Source organism: Canis lupus, chromosome 12 (genome assembly GCF_003254725.2).
Source record: "Canis lupus dingo isolate Sandy chromosome 12, ASM325472v2, whole genome shotgun sequence".
In the NCBI taxonomy this organism is placed as follows: domain Eukaryota; kingdom Metazoa; phylum Chordata; class Mammalia; order Carnivora; family Canidae; genus Canis; species Canis lupus.
Window position 1 is genome coordinate 54,834,442 of NC_064254.1, and position 26,953 is coordinate 54,861,394.

Sequence of the window (26,953 nt, forward strand, 5' to 3'; positions counted from 1 at the left end):
TGAATTTTTGACTGCATGGGAGTCAGACACCCTAATCCCCTCATTTTTCATGGATTAACTGGGTATCCAAAGTACAGTTGACCTGTGATTATATTAAGTATAAAAAGGAAGTTTTTCTACTCACTAGTAAAAATGAAAAAAGAAGAAAATCTTGAACCATTTTAACTGAGGAAAATACATTTGTTAACAGATACATTTAAATAAGTAATCACTTAAGTACTAACCAAAATATCACATGTTGTATATTTACTATCAATTTTGCCATGTTGTCTTGGAAAGCTATTCGATATTTGATTGTATACACAGGTAGCATAAATTATATATTATATATATTTATTTCTAACAGTAAGTTATGGCTTTAGGGAAAGTGTGAAACTGTATTATTTGTAAACAAAATATGATATATAGAATTAACAAATCAGACTAAACAGATTTATTTCTCATTTTTGGATATTTTTAATACTGCTACATAAAGCACAGGCTATCACAAGGTGTCACAACATAATATTACTATAGCGAGTGCAGTAGCAAGAAGAATAATTCTTTGGCTGCTTCGGGGTCCACTTCATCAAGTGATTACAGCTGTGAAGGCTAGAGGTCTTGTCCTTATTTTGGAGGATGACTGGACAAACTAATTCACTCGTTCCGTAACTCAACCCTTCTTTACTTAGCTCTTACTCTGGGCTTTATTATATTCAGTGCTGGGGTTATAACAAATATGGAAGAGATAGACATGGTGTTGGCCTTTGTGAACCATACAGCCTAGAAGCTATTTATAGTTTATCAGGTACTACCATCCAAGACCAAATACACATGCTAGTGCACAACTTGAGATGTGTCCTACAGAATTCACTCATTCATTAATTCATTTATTCAGTCAACAATTTTGAGTAATATTGTGGCCCAAGTGTCTTGCTAGATCTTTGGACTACAAAGATTTCTTTTAAATCCTTCTACTTTTAAAGGACTTACAATCTGATGAAAGCATAATAATAAAATAAATCCACAACTATCAGCATTTTAAAGGATGCATATGACAATACAGTGAATAATTTAAGAAAATTTATATGTGATTAATTCACACATGAAGCACCCAGCATACCAGAAGAAATTTAGGCAGAAGTACTTCTATCAGAACATGGAAGATTCCAGCCACATATTGCCTTTTGATCTTGAGTGTGTCCCTAATCTCTTTTTGTTTGTGTTTCAGTGTTTTCGTATGTCTGAAAGAAGGAAAGGGATAATTTCTATCTCATAGGGTTTAAAAATGCAATGTTCATGAGATAAAACAGATACTATGCTTATAAGAGTACCCAACACATAATACTAAGTGAATATTAGTTATTATTTCATTTTTATATATCTTGATTTTGTGTTTGCTTCCCTTTCCTTCATTAGATTTCAAGAGTTCCTTAAATTTCCTTATACTGTGTCAAAAATGATGATCCTTGTCTCATTAATTTAAATGATTATTCTCTTTATGAATTGTGAGTCGTGTGCATAGTGCAGCTATTAACTTATTTTCGTTCTTATTTAATAATGAAAACATGTAATGTTACAAATTTACTTTGAATGTAGCCTTAGCCATATACATTTTGACATACAGTATACATATGCTCATTAACTTGTAAATAGATGTGATAATCTTTTAAATTTTTTCATTGACCCAGTAACTAAGGAAAATGATTTAAATCTCTAGTTAATGGTTGTTTGAGGTTTTACTTTTCTTTTTTCTCTGGTTCAAACTTAGGCTAATATCTAATTATAATACATCTTAGTAAAAAATTATGGCATGTGCAATCTCTGTTTTATAATTTATTTAGATATTCCTTGTGGTGTAGTCAGTTTTCAACTACACAGACAACAGATATTTAGGGAAAAAAAACACCTTATAGTTCTATGGTGCAAAGTTTAGTATACAGGGTTTATATTTCTATTATAATTTTGTCAACTTAAGATCAAAATATCAAAATAACATTTGAATTAAGTATGTTGAATTCTTGCATTTTAGTTCTATTTATATGTGGTTTAAGTTCTGTTTTTTTTTAAAGAATTTCTCTTTTAGATATGTTGGTCTCTGCCAGTTCATGAAATTTCATACCTGTTATATCTTTATTATCTGTTGTTAAATAAATAATTTCTGCCCCTTCTTATGCTTTTTGCCTTGCAATCTATCTTGCCTGAGACTAAAACAATGATCAGTCTGCTTTAAAATTCTCAATTTGCAAATCCTTGCTTCCCATTGGAGGGCAGTAGGAAAAGATAGATAGAATTTGGTTAACCTCAAAGTAATATGTATGAGATCTAGAAATGTTTTTCTTTGCCAAAACCATTAAGAATTAGAGAATTCTAATTGGAGAATTAGCCCTATAAATATGCATATCAGCTTTTAGTTTGCTTTTATTAATTCATGTAACTTAGATTAATAGTTCTCAATCAATGAAAAGTGTGTTTTAAGACCTTTTTTGCCTATTGCTGATTGAATTCTGAAGGTATTATTAGTAGAGAAAAAAACACAACTTAATGTAAGCAAATATATCTATTATCTAAAAACCTAAACTCTTTTAACTAACCATCTAATACAGTAATTATACCTCACATGGTTACAATCTACATATGTCTTGATTATGTATGGAAATAATGATAAAAGAGAGCTTGGATAGATGAGAATTGCATTTTAGTTTTTATTATCAGTCCTCTCTTTTTCTAATGTTTAAAAAGTTAGAAAAGTAGTAAGCTATTCTAGTTTGTGTCCACTTCTTTCATTTTATATCCAACATAAGGAAGTGCTAAAGAGCAGTAAACCAGACCATTCTAGAAGACAGAGAAAGAAGCCTCTGTAAACCATATGTTCCACACCCATTTCCTGAATAATAGAGAAACGGACAGAAAAATAAAAGTGGAATTACTGAAGGACTAATATTGCCACTCGCTTCCAAGAGACTCAACAATGGGCAAAATTTACATTTGTTGATTTTATAAACATATATTTGGAAAGCTCTAAGTTGTTCTTCCTCAAGGCCCTAAAACTGGGTTGAAATCTGTTCCTTCCAAAGGCTGAATTGGGGGAATTCTTTCCTACAGTTTTTGCGATAGAAAGTTAGTGGAAGCACAGGATGAAAAGCAGTATATACATGGAATGCTGCTGTCGGAAAGAAAAACTGAATATGAGACAGCCAAAGAGCCAGCACCACTCTGGATAAATCAGGTGTGTTCAGCAATTTACGAAGATTCTCTGCACCCAGCCTTTCTTATATCTAATGCTGTCTGTAAGAAAACTGTAATTACCAGCCGTGCCATTAGACTCCAGGGGAGGAAACCTTTAGGAGAGAGAGGGAGAACAACCAAAAGCTACTCCTACAGATACATATAATTAAATGTAAGGAAAAGTATGGGAAAGAATCTAAAGTAAAGGTTTCACCTTCCCCACTTTCCATATATGTACTTAAGGGACCTCATAATCAGATAATTTTCTCCTTTTCAAGGAATAGAATTAATGGAAAAATAGCTTCTTTTGGTTCATGTTCATAGAAAATAATGGTGTATCCCTTTGTGTACTAGGAGTCTGTTCAAGTCATGTCCAAGAATTTGATGTGTTTGTGCATAATAGAAAATACCTTGATATTTCCTAGTCCTAACTTTACCACTCACTAACAGTAGGGTCCAACGTAACACAGAATTGGAAGGAATTTAAGGTCCCAACTTACTCTAAAATTCCCCACATTTCTTGCCGGAAAGCCTCTGTTGATCTGTCCACATCTGCACTCTTGTTTCCTGTCTGTGCCACCTTCCTCCCCTGCTTTCTCTCCATCCCTCTTCCTTAGTGAATCCAGTTTAAAGTCTCCATAGTGACCATTGCAGCCCACCTGCAGCACTAGGGAGGGATTGAAATAAGAAGAAGAATGGGGAGAAGCAGCCAGGAGATCCTAGAAAGTGAGAGCACACCAACCCTGTCAACTTCTCCATACCCTGTCACCTTTTTAGCCAAGGGAATCAAGAACAGGATGAAGAAATTGAAATATTTTCTCATTTAGACACAAAGAAGCAGATGCGATGGCTCACTTTTTTAGTGAGAAAGATAAAGCAAAACATTTTTTTTATTTATTTCTAATAGGTTTGTGTCCTTCACAGGATGAGAGGGGCTAATAAACTGTGCAAAGATGACACAAACAAGATTCATTAGGTCCATATTTCTTTCAGAGGCCTTTAAAAGTCTTATGATCTAAATGATATAAAACTAAATTTTGAAGTGACTGTTAAAACTATTTTTATATACTAGACAATTTTCTCAGGATTTATTCTTTTTGTCTCTCAGGCTCTCACTAGAGTTCAGTCGAGTTTTAGTTCACACGTGTGGATAAGCCTCCAACCTCTCCAAACATTTTAAAAATCTGTAAATTAAAGACATATAAAAGGAATTCACATGATCTCATCTGAACTGCTGCTTGATCTTGTTTGATATTCTTTAGCGTTCTTTTTAGAATGGGTTAGTAGCAGAGGGGCTGTAACTGATCTCCTCATTTCGGCACTGGGAACGTGAGGCACTTTACGTTGGGTTCAGTTCTATTCTGTTATGCTACTCCCGTTTGTCAGTAGGTAGAAACTTTTCCCATTCCCCAGAAGGCAGTACCTTCTGTGAATAGTTGCTTTAGACAAGCATTCATTGTTCAAAGGGTTTGATTCTGCACTGAGCAAAAGCTACAGCATTATAAAGATGCCAGTTTAATTTTTTTTTAAGCTTGAATTTTTTAAAGCTAGAAAGGAACCCTCACTGTTGAGGCAGTCATGAAAGAAAACCTCTTTTCACAACCCCTGAAACAAGTGGATGAAGAGAGTAAGAGTGAAAGTGCAAAGACTGGGAACCTGGCTTTTTTCCAAGAAAAAGAAAAAGCCACAGTTAGAAGAAGTAATTGAACACTTTGGAAATCCCTTTGAAGACCTAATGCAGTGGAACTTTTTTAAATGAATAAAAGCTAAATGCATAATAATTCCATGTAAGAAAATATAAATGAATGTTTGAAGTAGTAAGTAATGAATTTATAAATGTTTAATGTAGTGAGACCAAGCAGTAGCACCCCTTGGTAATGTGTGTTTAGCATTAGCAATGCTGTTACTTGGAGGAGACAAATGAAAAACCTGGCAAAGTTTTACCTCTTGTTATTTTGTGTCTTGAATGCTTTGCCTGGTTCACAGTGATGATATTAGTTGTATCGATCACCCTTATTCAGTAGAATTTCGTGCACTTGGCAAACAAAATTTTTAACGTTGGTGAAGGCAAAATAATTAGACTTAACTATAAAAATGTTCCACTCTTTCATATTGTGACTAATGATACATTAAACAAGCTTATATATTACTTATAATAACAGTCGAGGCAGTTGCATTTACATGGAAAATATAGGAATGGATTTTAGCTCTGTTAATAGAACACATAATATGAAATTTTAATATCTTGCTACATGTGGTATTTCTTAGCAAAAAGGTATGGAAATCATCGATATTTGGATAACTTTGATGTAAAAGCAAATGTGTGTCGAGGACACTGGAGGTTGAGACCTAAAATGGAAAGAGCCTTGAGTGTTTATCACGCTGAAGGAGAATGTGTTTTCTGCTGAATGTGGTATATATATATATACTTTATAGTTTTAGTAGATCAGTTGCAGGCAATCTTCTCTAAATATTCCAATGAGTTGTGGTGGGTTTGTGTGTGTGTGTGTGTGTGTGCGCGTGTGTGCGCGCACCAACTTTGTCTAGACTCATTTCTCTATCAACCTCAAATGACTCAATTTGCTGAAAGTTGGAGAATAACGTCAGACTCACCACCTGCACACATGCACACCTGCGCATGCGGAGATGAGCAGGCTACTAGAGGTCTGCTTTGGAGCAATGATTTCACTTTGGACCGTGTAGATGTTGCAGAGGAGTAATAAGTCAGTTAAAACATAGATGTCTAGACGGGAGGAATAACTGATATGGTGGAGTGTCATAGAATTCCGAATCAGGAAAGAATACCAGTAACAACAGAATCTTAAGGTTAGAAGAGAGTAAATTAAATCAACTGTCCATCACATTACATTACCTTTCACTTTGAGGCTCCTTTCTAACTGGCGTTACATTGGAACACCACTAATTTCTGCTTCTTATTTTGAATTTTGTATGTGAATTGATTTCTCAGCCTGCCCCACAATATCTCCTCTGTATGGAAAAATGTTACCTCTTTTTTTTTTTTCAAAGTGTGAAAATAAAGCAACCAGACTGATTTTCTTTTGTGAGTCATATCCGATCTCTAAAAGCAGTTCCTAAAATGGAGTTGCCAAAATATTCCACATCATGGCAGCATGGCTGGAGTAAGTTTATGAGGTAAATATTCTGAAAGATATTTCAGTGCTCATTTTATAATCTCATATATCTCTATAATCACATGCTGAACTTTAATACTGAACTTTAGTAACTTTAATACAGAAAGACATAGGTAAAAGCGCATGTGTTTATTGCTTGCACAGAACAATAACATGATTTCTTTGTTAGTAGATCTCATTTGGTGAAAGAGAGTCTGACAAAATTTTATCTTGTTCTTGCTCAATTATCTAAACACAAGGAATGGTCCTGATCTGAATTAAAACTCTCTTTAGTGTCAAATTGAACAGATGGAAACTCACTTATGGAGAGTCTTTTCTTGGAAATAAACTCTTTAATTCAATAAATCTATCTAATCCCAAAGTATTCCACAGAATATGAATACCTAGTTAAATTAATTTAAATACCAAAGAATATTTCATCAATAACAGTTACATTCTAATTTCAATTTATACAACATAAAACACTTAGAACCATTAAAGACACAAAGATTATTTTGAATTAAGTGCTTAACATCATTAACGTCAGTATAATATTCAAAAAAGGAATTAAATATTTAAGGAAATCCTTAATGTCTTCTTCCTTCTCCTTCCAAAGGCTGTTTGGCTTGCAGTACTCTCAACATCTCCAGAAATATTACCAGCTGGGCATTTATTGCACCGAAATCACAAATTCAATCAATTAAGAAAAGACCATTATAACATTGAGACAGAGTTTAAACAAAGTAAATAAGTGTTGTCATTTTGTTTTGCTTTGATTTGGCAAAATTATTATAAAAGTCCATAGCATAGGCATGTAAGATACACATTACAATGTATTTTATATCTAACTAGTATTAAACTTGCAGTTCACTAGTAATCCCATGGGATTTTATCACACAGGTACGGGAATAGGAGAGGACATATTGCTTTTGGTCTTATTTTAGAATTCACCTATTATGGTACATGAGTATTAATCTATTTTATAATGGTGTTGTTGAAGTAAATGCTACAACATGTTTTAGTAGATCATTCTAGTATTTGACTACATTTCCTGGCAAGAATTTATTATCTATTGTTCTTTAAAAGTCTCATGACACTTCTTAAACTATTCTCTCTGGGGATGGGTAAATTCTAATAATCATGCCATAGATTGTCTTAGAGATCATTAAGCCTTCTCTGCTCTAGATATTTTTAGCATTTCTATTTTCTCATGTATCTAGTTTTACAAACTCTTTCCCTCTTTACATTGTTCATTTCATTTTTTGTCTATACCAAAGAAGCATCTGCTTCTTATCTGCTTAGAATCACCTGCTTCTTATCACCTTAGAATTGTTCAAAGTCTCATGGAACTTCTTGATGCTTTGTATATATTATTCTCTTTTTTCCCCTCATTTTATATTGTGAAACTTGCTTGCACTACATGATTCTGAGAACTTTTTCTTGCATACTATGTAGCTGTCAAACTATGCCTTGTGTTTATGTTCTTCATTCCTTTTTTTTTTTAGAAAAAAAGATTTTATTTATTTATTCATGAGAGACACACAGAGAGAGGCAAAGACATAGGCAGAGGGAGAAACAGGCTTCTTGCAGGGAGCCTAGTGCAGGACTCGATCCCGGGACTCCAGGATCACGCTGTGAGCCAAAGGCAGATGCTCAACTGCTGAGCCACCCAGGCATCCCTGTGTTCTTCATTCTTACAGTATCTAACTACTCTACATGGTTAATGTTATTTATGTTGTAATCCTCTCCTCTTGGATGCTTCTAATTTAATCATACTTAATTATCAGCAAATTCAGAAGGCTCTTAGCTTCCCCCCTATTTTATTAGAAGCACTTTCCCAGAATACTTCTTCCCAGGAAACTAAAAAGAAAAAGTGAGCCAATGCTACTGTCAAGTTACTGAAAACAGAAGCACTATGGATTATCTAGCAAGCTGGAGATACTACTCTGTCTTAGTTGATCTATATTCTGGAAGTCAAATTGATTTTAATCATTCCCATGGAGTTGCTGAATTAATTTAATAATTTAACTTATAATTGTGCCACAGTTATAATAGTGTTATGATAGTGTTCTAAGTGTCTTTGGTTAATTTATCTCTTTTAATACTAGGGAGGAAGGAGTTAAAGTAGCTGGCCTATGATCCATTCACTCTCATTGTGAAAGAGCAAAAATGAGGATGTTGTGGGCAGAGGTGGGGAGTAGGTAGTTTGGCTTAATCTTTTAATAAATGAACCAATACTACTTCAAAGAAAAGAGATCTTATATATGAAATGCTCTTAGCAGGATATTCTTGGTTTAGGGTTATGACAATGAACCGAGAATCTGTAGGTTAAAGAGGATGAGAAATAGGGAAATTTGCTGACTCTCTGGGGTGTCAAATATAGTTATTTCAGAACCTAAATGCCCCATTTAGTCAAATAAAGACAATGAAACATCACAGGGTTGTGGATGGATGAAGTTGTGGATCCAGGGGTATACAAAGTGGGGAGCAATCAGCTTTCCTTTGGAGAGAGAATTTGGAGAAGGATCCTGCAAATGACATCAATAATCTGTGCACAAGGTAGATGCACCAAACCACCTCAGCCAATCCTTTAGAGAATAGAACATTAACAAAAATTGCCATGTAGATTCAGGTTGGCAAGTAACTCATGGGAAAAAACAATCTATATAAGACCAATTAAGTAATTCTTTTTGTTATTTCAGCTCACTGGAAAAGCCTCAAAGTGAGACAATGGTATGACTTGAATATTTAAACTTGCAAACTCTTGGTTACACTAACAGAATTGCTGCATATCTGGATCCATTTCCAATTTATAAGGTACAATTGCTGCCAAATGCACAAGGAATTTGGGTGTAAAGATCCAGAAATACTGGCATCAAAGTGAAACAATTACTTCATGTTATTGTTAGCTTGGGTAATCCACTACTGAAGAAGTTGCTGGTCCATACCTGCTGTCTATGACAGAGAACTCATCCTACACCTCACTATTAATGTGATCACCATGATATTTGACTATGGTCTCATAGCTCCCCGGAAAACAAGTTTTCTAAGAGATGACCACCACAGCACCACCTGTCTGCTAGAGATGAGTGCTGAATGGAGGTCACAGAAAGTATCATACAGGATCATGTGGAAAGTGACGCATGTTTCCTCTGAGGATTGATCATCCCTTATTGGCAATGTCCAAATGGTCTGGAACTGGCACGTGAGTGCATGGTAAGGACGGCAATGAAAAAATGAAGATGTGGATGGCATCATTATAGCAAGGAGCTTCTAGCAGTCTTTTCACCTCCTATGGGAGAAGTTGGCATAAGGTCTCCCCTTTGAAGTAACTTTTCATTGGCTCCCAGCATGCACACTTATCTACATTCCAAAAAATATGTATGCAAAAAGTAGTTATTATATATAAAAATGTCTGGGTCTTGAATCAATTTGATTAATATTCTATGATGCTTTCAGCTTATTTGTGACCAAGTTCCTACCAAAGGCATTCTTCATCTTTAGTTTTCACCTTAACAAACATGTACACACACACGCATACACACACAGATACACACCTCCATCTCCTTTCCATTTCAATCTGCATTAGATATTCTTAAAGCTGAATGGCTATGAAATCGCATCATTGAGATATCTAGTATGTAATCAAAGCAATATATTTATGAAGAAATGTGGGCTTAGAACAACTGTTCTCAAAATATGTTCTTAGTTTGGCTACATCAGAATGCCCTAGACATCAGAATATTCTAGACTGTAAAATGTAGGTTCCTTGGCCTCATCCCAGATTTGGAGAATCAAGAAGTCTGTATTTTTATCAAGTATTCCACGTAACTTCTATGAAAAATGATCAATAGAAAGAACATTGGTTTAGGTGTTTATGGAAAAGATTACTATCACATGAGTGTTTTTTTTTAAATCTAAATAGACTTAGAAAAGTTATAAAGAAGTTCCAGGTTTGAGTTTCCTCATCTAAAAATAGAGCAATTAAATCGGACATAGAGAACTAGTCCAGGTGTTACTAGTACAATTCATTATCTCGTTGCTCAGATGAAATGTTTTAAAACGAATTATCAAAACAAAAAATACTCTCTTAGATGATTTGCCTTGCAATTCTGTCATTTCTAGTATGCTCTGGGAAGATTCCTATTGCCACAAGAGTAGCAAAACATAGGGAAGGAAAAAATATGTTCAATGAGGGGAATGCCAATGCTTATATATTCCTGGCAACTTGCTCAGTACTCTAAGGAATTGGCAATGGTGGCTACTCCATCTAATAAAATGGGATGTGATCAGTATGTTAATGAGCAAAATATTGTTGTGCCTCTTTGAGCTCCAAGTCTAAAACCTTCTCAGGAATTTATATACAATTTAAAGAAATTTGAATTTTTAAAAATGTTAGTGTTTGCTTTGCTTTCCACAACATTTTTCCTGTACGTATGTAATATATATGTAAACAACAGCCACAAAAACTGCTGTAAGTCTATTATTTTTTAATTTCAATTATAAACCATATGCCTGAAATACTTTATTTGAAAGTTTGGCTTTGTATGTCATAAATTACAAAATTGATTGGAAATCTTTACAAGTTGCAAGATAACAGAAAGAAATAGAGTGTTGTCACAAGATAATGGCCACTGACTGTGAGATAAATGTCAAGGCAAAGTCATGGCAAAGTCTGGCCATTTATCAAAAATAAACATTGAACAAAAAGTAGGATACATTTATCAAGCAACTGTTCTAGTCCAAAAATTTTATTTTTCTCATCATAGCTGATGTATGATTTAGATGCTGTCATTTCACCTGCCAGATGTTTGTGCAGCTAAATGACTTGGGTCATTGCCACCTTATTTAGAATTATATAACCTTGATTTTTTGAGTGATGATTTTGTTTAGTTCAATAAATACCTTATAGTAAGAAAATAATTAAGAAAGTTAATTGATTTGGCTGAGTTTTAGTTTCTTTTTCTTTCCACTTAGAATAATTTTATGCCCTATCTATTACCTAAAAGTGGTTTAGTAAGATTCACATTAAAATGCATGTTCAAAGGATCAGTAGGGTAGAAATTCAAATAAAGGCTATAACTGAGGAGAATAATACTCAAAATTATTTTAATATAGGCATAGAGATTCTAACAAGCAGAGCAATCGCTTCTACGCCTATTGTCCCTGACACGTGTGGCCTGTTGAATCACAGTATCATTTGATCCTGATAGCTTTATTGTCACCTGTAGTCATTTATGCCCATCACCACTCCTAAATTACTGTAAAAAGAGACCACCATTCTCCTAATTTAATTTAACAAGTTCTTCTATGTTCCAACCATGATGGTGAATTTGGAATCCATTTAACTTCCATAGACCAGCTTCCTCGAATGGAAAGCAAACCCGCAGTAATTATAAGCTAAAAGCATATGGGGGAAATCTTTGTATAACTAATACAAGTATATATTTCCAGAACTACTTTATAATGACATTACTTAGAGTATAAAAATAGCAAAAACATTCTCTTCTAGTCTGTATTTAAGGTGGCTGAGTATAGTGTACACATTCCAGAATTGCCCAATTCCTGCATCTTTCATACTCATCCTCTTTCAGTTGTAAGAGAGGCTGATCTGGGTTAATGAACATCAGGGACCATAAAATATGGTTACCTAAAGCTTTTAGGTCCTTCTTTCATTGCATTCTTCCTTCATTCATCTTTTCAACCAAAACACATCAAGTAACTGTGAAGTGTGAGATATTATATGTTTTAAGGTAAAAAATATATAATGAATACTATACAATCTTTCCATTGAGAAATTCTTAGCCCAATGGTTAGGGTTATATGTGTATATGTATGTATTTTTTTCCATTAGGCTGTGAATATATATATATACACACACACATATATATACACATATATACACATACATATGCATATGTACATATATGTTTAGGTAAGGATAAATAATTCAGTACAACTGTGAGCATATGTTTGTAGTAGAGTTGAGGAGCAAGTGGGATATGTCTGGAAATAGAAAACAACTTTAGAATATAAAAGATCTTGTGTACTATGCCAAAGAGCTTGCATTATATTCTATAGGAAACAAAAAGCTAAGGAAAGATTTTACAATTAGGAATGATTGTATCATGCCTGGCTATGCTGAAGGAATCATTGAAGCAATAAAATATTAGAGATCTTAAGTCTTTGCCACTCTTTGAGAGTTGATGATTACTTGAAAAAATAAAGCAGTAGTAGAGGTGATAAGAAGGACATTGACTAAGTATATATAAGATACCAAATTGACAGGCCTTGGTAAATGATTTAGTGATGTAAGAGGAAGGAATGACTCAGGGATGACTCTGATGTTTTTAGCTTTGAACCATAGAATTGTAGTTAAAAATAAATAAGTAAATAATAAAAGATAAAAACAGACTTTGCATTGAGATTTTAAAGCTAGTTTCACCACTTATTTTATCAGTGTGACCTTGGGCAATTTGCTCAAACTCTTTGTGCCTAATTTTTTAACTTATAAAACAAGTATACTAATTATTTTTAACTCATCAGATTTTTGTGAGGACTAATGAATTAATCTATGCAGTCCTCTTAAAATGGTGCCTGGAATATTGTAAATGTTGAATAAATGTTTCTCCTTGATATTATTATTATTATTATTATTATTATTATCGTAGAAGATCATTATTATCACTGCCATGATTCCATTACACAAAATAAAGAATTTCAACCAAGACAATGATTTTGAGGAAAAGATAATCCCGTTTTGGACTGATCAAACATTTTCTTTAAACATCTAAGTTAGAAATGACAAGTAGGTTATCAGAAATACAGTTCTGGAAAGAGATGATGGCTAGTATATAAATTTGGAAGTCAGCCATATACAGGTCACATTTGAGGCTATGAAATAGCTTGGATTGCCCAAGGGGAAAATATTAAAAAAGAAGAGAAGAGAGGAATTATGAAAAACAAATCAGTCTTCATGGAAATACTAATATTTAAGCAATGAGTAAATAAGCCATCATAGTACCCTGAAGACCAGAGATACAATGGAAGAATGTGGAAAGATGAGTAAGATAACCAAATAGATAAGGCTCCCCACCCCCCTAAAAAATTTAAGAAACCTGAAGAGTGCTCATTGGAATTCAACAAATGATTTTGGTGAATGAAGTAATTAACTAATTTGATAATTGAGAAGTCATTGGTGACATCGCAAGCTATTTCCATCTGTTCCTATCATATCACTTGGCATGTGAATACACTGAAAATAAATATTAGACTAAAAAAGCAATTTAAGCAATATTAGGTATGCAGTTTAGATTTCAGTGGGCTATTAGTGAAGAAATGAGAAAAGCTATGCTTTGGTAAAAATATAATTATAGACAGATTTTCCTAATAAATTGAGTTATAGTGCTATCTAAATTTGTTCCATACTATTATTCTCACCATTGTAAGAGTATATGAGTCAGCATATTTTGTTCATAGGCTGAAAGAAAACACTCCTATATGGAGAAACTATGGAGGAAAGAAAAGTAAAATTTTTGAGTCAAACTGGCTGGATATAAGAACATAAATAAACCTAAGATTTTCAAAAAAAAAAACAAACAAAAAAAACCTAAGATTTTCTGTACACAAGTAATAATTCGAAATTACAGTGGAAAAATGATTTCATTTATAGGAACAACTGTGAAATATGTTCACTAAGAATCACTTTAACAAGAAATAAATGATACCTAGTATATTTTGCTTGGTTTAATGGAATGAATAAAGAAGTTCCTGATGGGAAGATTGGAAAAAAAATATTTACTATCAGATTTTTTTCTACACTTAATTTTAATCAAAATCTCAATAGGATACCTTCAGGAAATTTAAGAATCTATCCTAAAATTCATATAAGCAAACCACCTTTGATAAGGTAATTTGGAGAAAGATGAGTAAATAGCTAGACAGAACAAATTACTAAAACACATTAAAAAATAATTAAAACTCAGAAATTAAAGAAAAATTTAAAAATTTCTACGAGCACAGCTCATAATAAATTATAAATTATTCATTAATTTAGAAACATAAATAGCTAATGAAATAAAGAATATTTAACTTCATTAATAATGAAAGATATACAAATAAAAAGCACAGTGAGAAATATTCTTTTCCTTTTTTGATTAATTGATTTAGGAGAGGTACTTGTTATATTTGACAAAAATAACAATATACTTTAGATGTTTATGTTCTTTGTCCTTGTAATTATATTTCTATGAAGCTATTTTAAGGAAACTGAATTATAAAAAAGACATTTATTTAAATATGCAGTACTTATTGAAACATTATTTATAATAGCAAAATATTATTGGAAGCAATCTAAATGCCCCACAAAACAAGAAAAGTTAATTATGGCAATCCATATCATGCAATATTATGCAGGCAATAAAATCATAATTACATGGGAAATCATTATGAAAAAAATGTTTAGTAAAAAGCTAGATGCAGAAATACATAAGCAATTTGATTTAAACCAGGAAATATGTAATATATCATAGCTATTTCAACCATTGGGGGGAAGGGAATCTGATTTATGCATTGCTTTGCTAAGGATACAGTAATTTAAATAGAAAAATTGAAGTGTATGTAATTAGAGGTTTATCAGATACCTATTAGCCTACTCACTTAAATTCAATACAACTGTTTATTTTTTTAAATACAACTGTTTAATACCACTCTCTAGACTAAAATAAATATAAGCATTTTCCAAAAATTGACAAAAAATGATATTAAAACAATGCCAGTTAATTAAAGTATTAATACACATAGAATAAAATTTTTTGAGATATAATTTTGCATTTTATGAACCAATTTAAAGTAAATAAGATGTTCAAAAGGTAGTAGAAGAGTCTCCAGAATCAGAGCAAGTGGTCAAATTCTGACAGTTGATGTGTCTCCAGTAGGAACTGCAGGTTAGAGGTTCTTCTCTAGAGGAATAGATCCTAGAACAGTATCCTTAAATGAGGATTCATGTGGACCTGTCTGGGAGCAAAATACCTTAGGAGGAATTTGTTCTAGTTGGCTGACAAGAGATCGAGTGTTTTGGGAGGTGGGAATTGTAAGAAGGATGATGAAAAACAAGATGTGAATTTAAGCATTCAAAACAATTCTCACGTATTTGCCTAAATATCATGATTATTAATTTTCTCCTACTTTTCTTCAATCCAATAAAAGATCACAAGAAAAAAAATCTGGAAGTGAAAACCGTTTTGTTTGTGGACAATTAATTATGTAGAAAATGAAGTATAGTAGTCATTTTACTGAAGAGTATGAAGAGCACTGAGCTACAATTCCAGACATATGGAAGCTTTGCCAGTTTAACTCCTGCTGCATAAACAAACTTGAGAAAGATTCACAGTTGTTCTAAACTTTAGTTTCCTCAACTATAAAATAAGGGATTTGTTTTTAAATTATCACTAAATCCTTTCCATTCTTAAATTTCTGTGACCCTAATTCCAATTACAGCCACTTCACAGTTATGGCAACAATAATATTTCATTTATTGTTACTATTTAACTCTGGTACAAGATCTTTTCCATACATTATTCTATTTAATCTTTGCAATGACTTTATAAAGCAGGTTCAATTATAAGCTTCATTTTTAATGAGAAACTAGGGTTTGGAGAGGTTAATTAGCTTGCTCAAGGTCAGATAGCAGTTGGCAGAGTAAAGATTCAAACCCAACTGACTGCAAATCCTGAACTCAAAACTACTGGACTATACTTTATTTCTATATATATTTTCTAAGAAACTAGAGCTTATTAACAGCTAGTTGCAAGCATGTGAGATGTTTATTTAATTCACTTGACAACATAGAAAGTTGTGTCTTAATGACTGTTATTTTCTACAACCACCTAGTAGATTGCCCTATAGATTTTGTTGAATATACTTAAAGAATTTTTTTCAAGAGAATATTAAATCGTTTATTGATTACACATGATAATGGATGATATACAAGCTTTAATCCCTTCTATAATTTTATCTGATACTATAATTCTATTTAGATATATTGCATAGAATGTGCCAACAATCATAATAACCAAATAAACTCCAGGACTTTGCTTGGTCGACCCTTTTAACGGTGAACTCCAGGTCACAACATATTAACTGTCAGTTCAACCACACCAAGGTTTGTGGAGACAATGGCTTCTGTGCCCAAGCAGGTTGCAAATAAATTTTGAATGGAACTGGAATCACCCTGAAGGAATTCTAACTTCACACTCTTGGGGTAGTTTACCAAGATGGCTTCAGAGTAGACTAACTTTTACACAGCACATTTAAAAAGACACATTTATTCAGCGTCATGATCAGACTATTACATTTAGCAATCAACAGCTGGGTGCAAGAAAAAAAAACAAACAAACAAAAAAACAAAACAAAACTACATTAAAACCCTTTGTTGGAATGCTTCACACTTTCCACAGAACAGAAACTAAAATAACCTGTTATACAGTTAGTCACAAATACAGTCCTTGAGTTTTTTGCCCATACACACGAGTATTGTATAAAACATGTCTTCTTTGTAGCAGCTAGGCCCTCCCACCACTGTGCTTGGCTGAGATCACACATCTGTTGTAACCTGTAGCTTCCCTGTCACTTCTCTGGCTCTCCTCTCTTTCTAAGCTTTGTTTCCGAGCGTAATGAAAACCTTCTGCCACTGCCATAGCTTCTTCTGCTGCTGGAACTGCCAGAGCCACCTTGGTTTCATGGTTTGGCAAAGTTTGGCCTCCACCACCATAGGGGCCAGAGCTTCTGCCTCCAAAATTTCCTTCTTTCATGGGTCCAAAATTTGAGGATTGATTGTTGTAATTGCCAAAATCGTGATAGCTTCCGCCACCTCCAAAGTTGCTTCCATCTTTACCAAATCCATTATGGCCATCCCCACTGCCACTGTATTCACCAGCACCTCGACTGCCACCGAAGCTACCTCGACCACTGAAGTTCCCTCCATGACCAAAGTTCTCATTCCAACCAAAACCACCTCCACGACCACTACCAAAGTTTCCAGAACCACTTCGGCCTCTTTGGCTGGGTGAAGCACTAGCCATCTCTTGCTTCCCTAGGGCTTTCCTTACTTCACAGTTGTGGACATTCACAGTATGGTATTTTTGAATGACAATCTTGTCTACAGAGTCATGGTCATCAAATGTCACAAAAGCAAGACCTCTCTTTTTGCCACTGCCTCGGTCAGTCATGATCCCAATCACTTCAATTTTCTCATACTGTTCAAAATAATCTCTTAGATGATGTTCTTCAGTGTCTTCTTTAATGCCACCAACAAAAATCTTTTTCACAGTTAAGTGGGCACCAGGTCTTTGAGAATCTTCTCTTGAGACAGCCCTCTTTGTTTCCACAATTCTTCTATCCACCTTGTGTGGCCTTGCATTCATGGCTGTATCCACCTCCTCCACGGTGGCATACATGACAAACCCAAAGCCTCTGGAGCACTTGGTGTTTGGATCTCTCATTACCACACAGTCCACAAGCATTCCCCATTGCTCAAAATGGCTCCTCAGACTTTCACTGGTTGTTTCAAGCTCAGACTTCTGATGAAGAGCTTCCGCAGATGCTCAGGCTCTCTGGGTGACTCTGACTTAGACATGACAGCGGTGGGAGGGGAGACTTTAACGATGCTTACTCAGCGGCGTCCAGGGGCAGAAAGCAGTAATCTAATGAACGTATCTACTTAAAGAATTTTTCTCAATGTACCCAAATGTTGAGATCTTTCAAAAATTAGTGGAGAATATTAGGTTGAAAATTTTTGGCCCTTGCTGGTTTGACATTTGCAATTTGCTGTAAGCTTGGTACATATTTCAAAATTGTATTAAGATAGTTATTTTTATAATGTCTTTGTTTGCCATAATTTATTATAAAATTAAAGGATCACATTTTTTTTCACTGAATAATGAAATTCAATGGCTAATTCAGTGGTAAAGAGTAAAATTTATCTGAAACTATTTTGTACTATATTTTTTTATTTATTTTATTTTATTTTATTTATTTTATTTTATTTTATTTTATTTTATTTTATTATTTTATTTAAGATTTTATTTATTCATAGAGACACACAGAGAGAGAGAGAGAGAGGCAGAGACACAGGCAGAGGGAGAAACGGGCTCCAGCAGGGAGTTGATCCTGGGTCTCCATGATCACACCCTGGGCTGCAGGCGGCGCCAAACCGCTGCACCACTGGGGCTGCCCTTGTACTTAATTTTGATTAAAATATTTTGGTGTACATAAGATATGCACAAATATAACTAAATAAAGTTTATGGTTACTCTGAATTTGGCTAAAACTGGAAAAAAGATAATTTTAGTACAGTAAATAGATCACAATTATACACCACATAATCCTTTATTTGGCAGACACATTGAAACCAGACATAGGTAGGCACTGGAATTATTTAGGTGAGCCTCAAGCTCTTCCTATCTTTAGGAGTCTTTTCAATAGTTGGAGAAGACACACATGAAGAAACAATTAGAAAAGAAGATAAACGTTATAACTTCTAACATAAACATGGGGAACAGCACATCATCCCTTCCCGGACATGGTGGAAAGATGGAAATCAGGAGACATTTCATGGAAGATGAAATCTGTATTGCTCCAATACTCATGGCTTCGTATGCTTTAATAAGCCTTGAACAGAGGGAGGTATTGCTGATAGACATACAAATCAAGTAAAAACCTAACAGCCTGTGTATGTGTAGTATTCAATATAAGAAATGTAGGTCTGAATATCAAGAGAGAGATTGGATTAGAGGAATGTGTTGAGGGGCACCCGGGTGGCTCAGTGGTTGGGCATCTGCCTTTGGCTCAGGTCATGATGCCAGGTCCTGGGTTCAAGTCCCACATCAAGCTCCCCCAAGGGGAGTCCCTCTGCCTGTGTCTCTGCCTTTCTCTGTGTGTCTCTCATGAATAAATAAATAAATCTTTTAAACATTGGTTGAGTATTATCAATATCTAGCTATTAATTAAAATTTTTGCACTGCACAAGAAGCAGATACTGGGAGGGCACTTGACAGGGTGAGCACTGGGTGTTATTCTGTATGTTGGCAGATTGAACACCAATAAAAAATAAATTTATTATAAAAAAAAGAAGCAGATACTGGAAATGACAATGGGACCACAAACATTAAAGAGGATACTCTGAGGAAGAAATGCTAAATTGATCCTCCTTACATAATTCTCTCTCCAGTGCTACTCTCTTTGTAACTTTGAACAACCCTCCTGCAGTACTGGTACAACTTCTGTCATCTGTAGAGGGAGACAATGAAGCTAGCTCATTTGTTCCCAACCTGGGCCCTCAAAGGTAGTGTTGGAGTTCTTCAAGCTAAATTAAAACCCCATATGATTTTTAGTATTAAAAAAAAACAGTCTACATTGCAGCTTGTTCACTGATTTTAAATCCTATAAAATTTAGGGTCTGTGACTAAAATAATGAGAGAATCTTTACTTGTGTAAACATTGCAAACCATTTTACCAGATGGTTCCTAGGGTCCCTTCCAGCTCTGAAAACTTATTATTCTATTATCTCAGTGAATATTTGCTGTGGTTGTTTTTTTACATAGAATTTTACTGCACCAAACAATATTCACACAGTCCCCAGCCCTGAGAATGTTGCCTGCCTGGCAGCTGCACAGGGGCCATTAGCACAACAGTTTACATGAAACGTGATGATATCTGTTTTCTTTGGTTTGTTAAAATACAAACATAGCATTTAAAATCAGTCATTTCTTGGAAGGAAGGCAAATGGTATAATGAAAGGAAGACTGAGTTGTGAACATGAATTTCTTGAAAATGCCTAGTTTATTGATATCTACTTAGAAGTCAGTTTTTTGTTCAATTATGTTAGTTGGAAGAAACTAAAATTAACTTTCAGGCATGTCACTTTGCTTCTTTGTAAAAGGGATAGGATGGTAATGACTCTCACCTAGTTACTCCATGGAGGATTCCTAAAAAACATTGCAGAAAGAGTCTCTTGTTCTTTTGAATATTGAAGGTCAAAAACAGGGTATTTAAAAATAATGTGATCAACCCTCATAACCATATTTTTATAAGAAAATTATTTCCACCACTAAAAATTTGCTTGTGTAATTAAATATTGAAACCATATAAAAATATAGCCAACAGATTAATTAGAGCTTAGTTCTGGATAGTATATAAAATATATGCAAAATATGTGTATATGTATATATGTAAAATATGTATCTGTCTTATGAAGACTCAGCTACTAGCAAAAAGCTACTACATCACATAAAACAGAAACACAACAAAAAAATTAGTCTCTATCAGGAGCCAAGTTTGAAATTAATGATGGCGAAAATTTTAAACAGTAGGACACAACCAAGCCTACATGGTCTCCTTGGATATATGAATAACAAGTAACAAAGTTATAGACTAGGATTTGATGCAAAGAAAACTTGAGAGAGAATGAAATCCTCAAATTTTAACTTATTCTTTCATATTTAGCATTTAGGAGGAAAATTATTGGAATTCTGTGCTTTGGAAATGAATCCCCATTTTCTGGTAAATAAATATATGAGTTTTCTTTCTTGTAGAAGGAGGTTTGGCAAATATGAAAACTCAAGTCATGTATAATTTTCATTTTCTTAACTTTTAGTAATTTACTTATTTAATTTTATTTTGAAGTTATATATTTGAATATATATATTCTTTCAAAATATAATATATATAAAATATATGGGTCATATATTGTAAAGACTAGAATATTCTTATAACATGAATGTGTAAGTGAATCTAATGGAAACTGAAACACATTTTAAACTTTTAGACTTTTCAAACTGCCAATCTTATTCAGTCTGTTGCTTCATCAGTTGAATTAATGTCAGTTAGCTGATTCCTTGAATTTCATTTAACTGTAAGTCCACTAACTGATTTGACAGTATCTCAATGAAAGATCCCTATTGGATTTTAAAGTTTAATATTGCATTAAGTTGATTAAGAGAATGATATTTCTTTTCTCCTCCTACGTGTTTTGCAGTAGGTATTAACAAATATTTATAGCCCCAAATAGCCTGTTGTTAAAGCAGCCTTTGTTCTTCAACCTCTTAAAACATACCAGAAAAGGATATTTACACAAGCTATGCTATTCACACTGTGTCACTGGCCTATTATTTACTATAAATAATGAAATGTCTGGGAGAGTGATCTGAAGTGAGCCATGACTCAGGACAGCCAATTTTGTGGTAGATCACAATTCCATGGGATTCAGAAACAGCACAGATTTTCAGTGCCCTTCATTGGGAGCAGGTACCAAGTAAAGAGTGCTTGCACTTTCTCCATCGAGTGGTATTATTTTTAAATTGATGTTGAAAATAAATAAATAAATAAATAAATAAATTGATCTTGAGATTCCAGTAAATATAGGAAGATCATTTTTTTGGGGGGAGTGGGGTCTAGAAGAGGAAAAATTAACAATTGTTAAAATATCTTTACAAAATGTCAAGGATGGCAAATTCACTTAATACACAGAATTACTGGTAACCTGGAAATTACCTGAAGGCTTTCAAGTGACTCCTGAATTAATTTATTCCTACCTTGTGAATATAAATTAGTCTTTCTTCATCCAAGGAGGCAAATATGGACATACTTTTTGAGTTTTCACCTAAAATTATTTTTTTAGCTAGGTCCTTTGAAAGGATGAACAGTAGATGGAACACCTGAATGGTTTAGTGGATTAAGTGTAGAACTCTTGATTTCAGCTCAGGTCATGCTCTCAAGGTCCTGGAACTGAGCTGCACATTGGAGCTCTGTGTTCAGCAGGGAGTCTGCTTGAGTTTCTCTTTCTCCTTCTTCTTCTGCCCTTCCCTCCATTTCCTGCCTGCATGCACATGCTCTCTCTCTCTCTCTTCCTAAAATAAATAAATCTTAAAAAAAAAAAATGAATAGCAGAGCTTTCCTATGAAACCTTTCCTAAGCCAAAATGGCATAAATCAAACAAGCAAGTACTCTTTCATAAAAGCAAAAATCCTCCTCAGATTTCCCTGTATTTAGCATTTCATTATTTGGGATATATCTGGCAAACAGATCTTCTTTTATTCAGAAACTGTGCTAGTAAGACTGACATAGTACTTGGCATTGGCTTCATAAGTATAAAATAAATGCCTTAAATTATTGACAGTGTATTATACTGTTTGGCATATAAAAATATAAGCACTTAACTCCTAATAAAATGAAAATTTAGAATAGGCATGCTATAATGTTGTTTTGTGTTTGTGTTATTATTTCCCCTAGGATAGTTGAAGTGCTTCTAATAGTAGTTATTTAGTTCTCAAAGCCACCACATGAAGTGCTCAGCAGCAAATATTGTTGACCCTGCTTCACAAATTGGAACACTTTGTCAGGTTTATATCCATATAAACAAATAGACCATAATAAGAAAATCTTAATTACTAGCTCACTAATGCTTCTCTTCATGCTCTATTTCATTAATTTCTAAAATTTTGATCTAATCAAGTTGCTAACAGAACTTAAAACCATTGAATAGTACAAATCTTGTAAAGAAAAACTACAATTCTCTCCCTAGGCCTTGTCTTTCCCCAGATTGCACCCCAGAGATGCAAGACTCACAAATATACAATATGAGACATAGTTCTAGTATAATTTCCTTATGTTGCAATGAATTAATCAATGTTTATGCTCATTTTTGACTCTGTTATGGTAAATGAGATCAGGATTCTTACAACTGTGTGTACACACACACACACACATCCCTTTTACCTGAACTACTGATGTTACAAATTTTAAGTATTGTAAATTTTCCTTCTAGAGCTCTTTACCTTTTTCCCTTTCAGACACAACTAATACCTTTACTGGTTGTAGAATTGCCTGTTGACAGTCATTTCCCCCATATTTTAAATGTCTCGATATTCAGTGTTTGTTGTTGGGAATTCAGAAGCTGTTCCTTTTTTCTGTTTCCTTTTATGTGATCTGCTCTATACTCTATTTGTAGTCTTGATGATTTACTCTTTATCCCAAGAATTCTGAAATTTCAAGATAATGCACATTGGTGTGAATTTCTTTATAAAATTGTTTTAGGGATTCAACGAACATTTGCAATCATGCCCTTTGTTACTTTCTTGTTGTTTTTAAAAAGAATTTTTAAATTATTTCTTCTTTGTGCTATTTCTGGAATGCTTTTGAATCAATGCTGGACCTTCAGAATTGACTTCTTTTTCCCCTCCCAACTTTTTTTATTTTCATTTTTATTCTTTATTCTAGGAGATTCCTGCAACTTTGTTTTTCAAAATTTCTATTGGAATTTTAATTTTGGAAATATTTCCAAGAATTTTTTTTTGCTCTCTGGCTGCTCTAACTTCACAACATTCTGCTTTTGATTCATAGATGCATCTTCTTTTGTATCTCTGAAATATTCATCATACTTTTTCTCCCGTGATCATTTTTCCAGTGGGCTTGCTTTGTTCTCTTTCATATTAGAGGCTAATGAAATGTCCCATAAGTCTTAGTTATGCATTCATATTTGAAAGTAAGGCTGACCAAAGATAACTGAAGTTCCCAGCATTTGTATAGGATTTATTTATTGGGTGTGTTTCATTTATAGTGAGTAATCAAGGAGTTGGTCTTTTCATTGAAAGACATCAATATTTAGATTCTGGTCCCTACTCTTAACTATTCAGCTTCTGTAAAGAAGACTCTTCAATCTATTTCATGGGAGTTATATACCTGTGACTGAAGCTCTGGGATCAAAGTATCTTACCAATACATTTTCAGATCCCCCTCCCAACTGCATCCCTATATTTAACCCTGATCTTCACCTCATTTCCTCACTGCTTTGTCTTGTTATTGCCCCCATGTTCAGAGGCATTGTGGTTTTCTTTCTTTCTTTTTTTTTTAAGATTTATTTATTTATTTATTAGAGAGAGAGAGACAGACAGACAGACGGAGAAGCAGGCTCCATGCAGGGAGCCTGATGTGGGACTCAATCCCAGGTCTCCAGGATCACAGCCCGGGCTGAAGACAGCGCTAAACCGCTAAGCCACCAGGGCTGCCCTTCTTTCTTTTTCTTAAAAAAAAAAAAAAAAAAAAAAACTTATTTATTGATTTGAGAGCAGGAGAGGGGGAGACAGCAAGAGCAGGAGGAGGGACAGAGGGAGAGGGAGAGAACCTCAAGCAGACTCCTTGCTGAGTGAGGAGCCTGGTATGGGGCTCAAACCCCAACCCTGAGATCCCAACCTGAGCTGAAACCAAGAGTCAGACACCCAACTGACTGAGGCATCCAAGTACCCTTTAGTTTTATTTCTTTTGGAAATATGCATTTGGTTATTTTTCCCTGTTGGTAGTCATCTTATTTTTAAAGGTGGAGAAGGGGGACTAGAAAACACTAAATCTACACACGTTCTTTCCACTAACCCTCTATCTTCAGTAATTTCAAATTTTCAGAGTACCCTGTATGTCCAAATATTGAGCTTTCCAGATACCATAGATATAATCTTCTTATCACTCATTCTCTGTTTAGGCATTTAGGTGGAGTCCTTCTCCATGAAGTTAAGCCAGTTATTACTCTTCCAATTGTCTTATGGTTTCTCCTGAAATTGTTGAAATCTCTCATTGCTGATAATCTTCTGTATTTCCCATTCTCTTTGAGAATTTAAAACTTTTTATTCCTTTACAGTCATTTTGGTGATGTTAATGGAAGAAGAGAAAATAAGTACTTGAAATCAATCCACCATTATAATAGAATATAACTTTATTAATTTTCCAGATAATGGCACCATCAGGTCACCTTCTAATATATAGACAAATGTTGCTGAGGACCTCTAGGATGACAAATTCTATCATTATACAGTCTATTTCTAGTGTAAAATATGACCTCTCAAAAAAAGGGAGATAACCAGAACTGGAATTTCAGTCCATAACCTGTATGAAGGGGCTGAACTGTCCTAAGGTAAAAAGTTACTACAAGGGAAAAAAAAGATTACTATGGAACTCCATCAACATAAAGGGAATGAGTAGATTATTTGAATATTTTAGGAAAAACTAATTAATGAACTGTGAGAAAAATGAAAGCCCATTGTGGGAAAACAAAAATGGATCCAGCTGTAAAAAATGGAAAAACAGTTATGATTTTCACCAAAAAGAAAATCCTCATCTTTGCAACAATGTATCTATCAATGTTAATGTTGTACTTAAGGAATTAGAATAAGTCCAGGCTATTAAATATCAAAAGAAACACAAATTTGTATGTATGTATGTCCTTAAATTGTTTTTAAAATAATATTTAAATAAACCATGATGAATAAAATATTCATGGGACAAATTTTTAATCTTTTGTTTATGCTGGTTGTTGTAATCTATTTGTCAGAACTTGTCTGTAGAACTTAATTGTACTTCTAAAACAAAAACTGGAATGTAAGACATAATACTTTTTAAAAAATGGTCATTTATTAGAGAATATTTAAGTGTAATTATGTATAACTTCTTTAATACTTTTTAGAATATAGGACTCATTTTTGGCGACCTTACATAAGAACAGTGAGGAGATCAATAAAATGAAATTTTCAGGTGCATTTTTCCATGCCTAAAGCAATTTAGTGAAAGAATAATGGACTGAAGTGAAACAAAAACAAACAAACAAAAATCTATTTGCTTATTTATTAAATATATGTATGCTTCACCTATTCCAAAAACTAATTTAAAGTAAATTATTACAAATAAATCACTGTATTGAGAAAATTATGATTGCCTCAAGTAAGGTATTTAAATGTTTCAGTGTCAATTAAAATGAACATACTTCATATATTGAATAGTTGGAGAACCACATCTTGGCCACACATTTCCTTCTTTTAAAATCCACTCTCTTCCCTGAAAATTGCATCTAGGCTCATTGTTTAATATGAATGCCATTCATATGCCCTGGACTCCTAAATTTGTATCACAGCGTTGATAAATCTTGTCTCAAAATTCATGTAATAACAGTCAGCTTAACATTATCTAAGTCAGCTTGGATATGTATATTACACATCTCAAAAAAGGCATGTCCAGATCAGAAATCTTATTTCAGTTGTTCCTCATTTGAATAAACAGTGGGAATATGTACTATTTTTTTCAAAGCCAAAATCTGTGTTCTTTCTTGATACCACTTTTTAACTCCTTTTGTATATTCAACCCTTTATAAAGTGTTACCAACAGTAACACCAAAACATATATCAGATCTGTTCATTCTCTCCACCCTCATTGCTAAAATTCTAACCAAACTGCAGTCATTTATTTTTATTTTATTTTAATATCTATGGAATATTTCATTAAAGAAATATATAAAATATATATGTAAAGTTTAAGAAATATTTATTAATTAGTATCCAATTTCAAAAATAGAACAATAAGAATTGAATATCTCGAATGCCCTCACTGATCAATTTGTCCTCCATTTCTCCCAGAGGTAACCAGTACTCAAAATCATATGCTCATTATTTCTTTTTAAAATAATTTATTTTTTTTAAAATTTTCCTTCCTATGTATATTCATCTTGGATAATACCTTGTTTAGTTTTGTTTTTTGAACTTTTCACAAATGGAGTTGTATGGTATATATTCTTCTGCAAC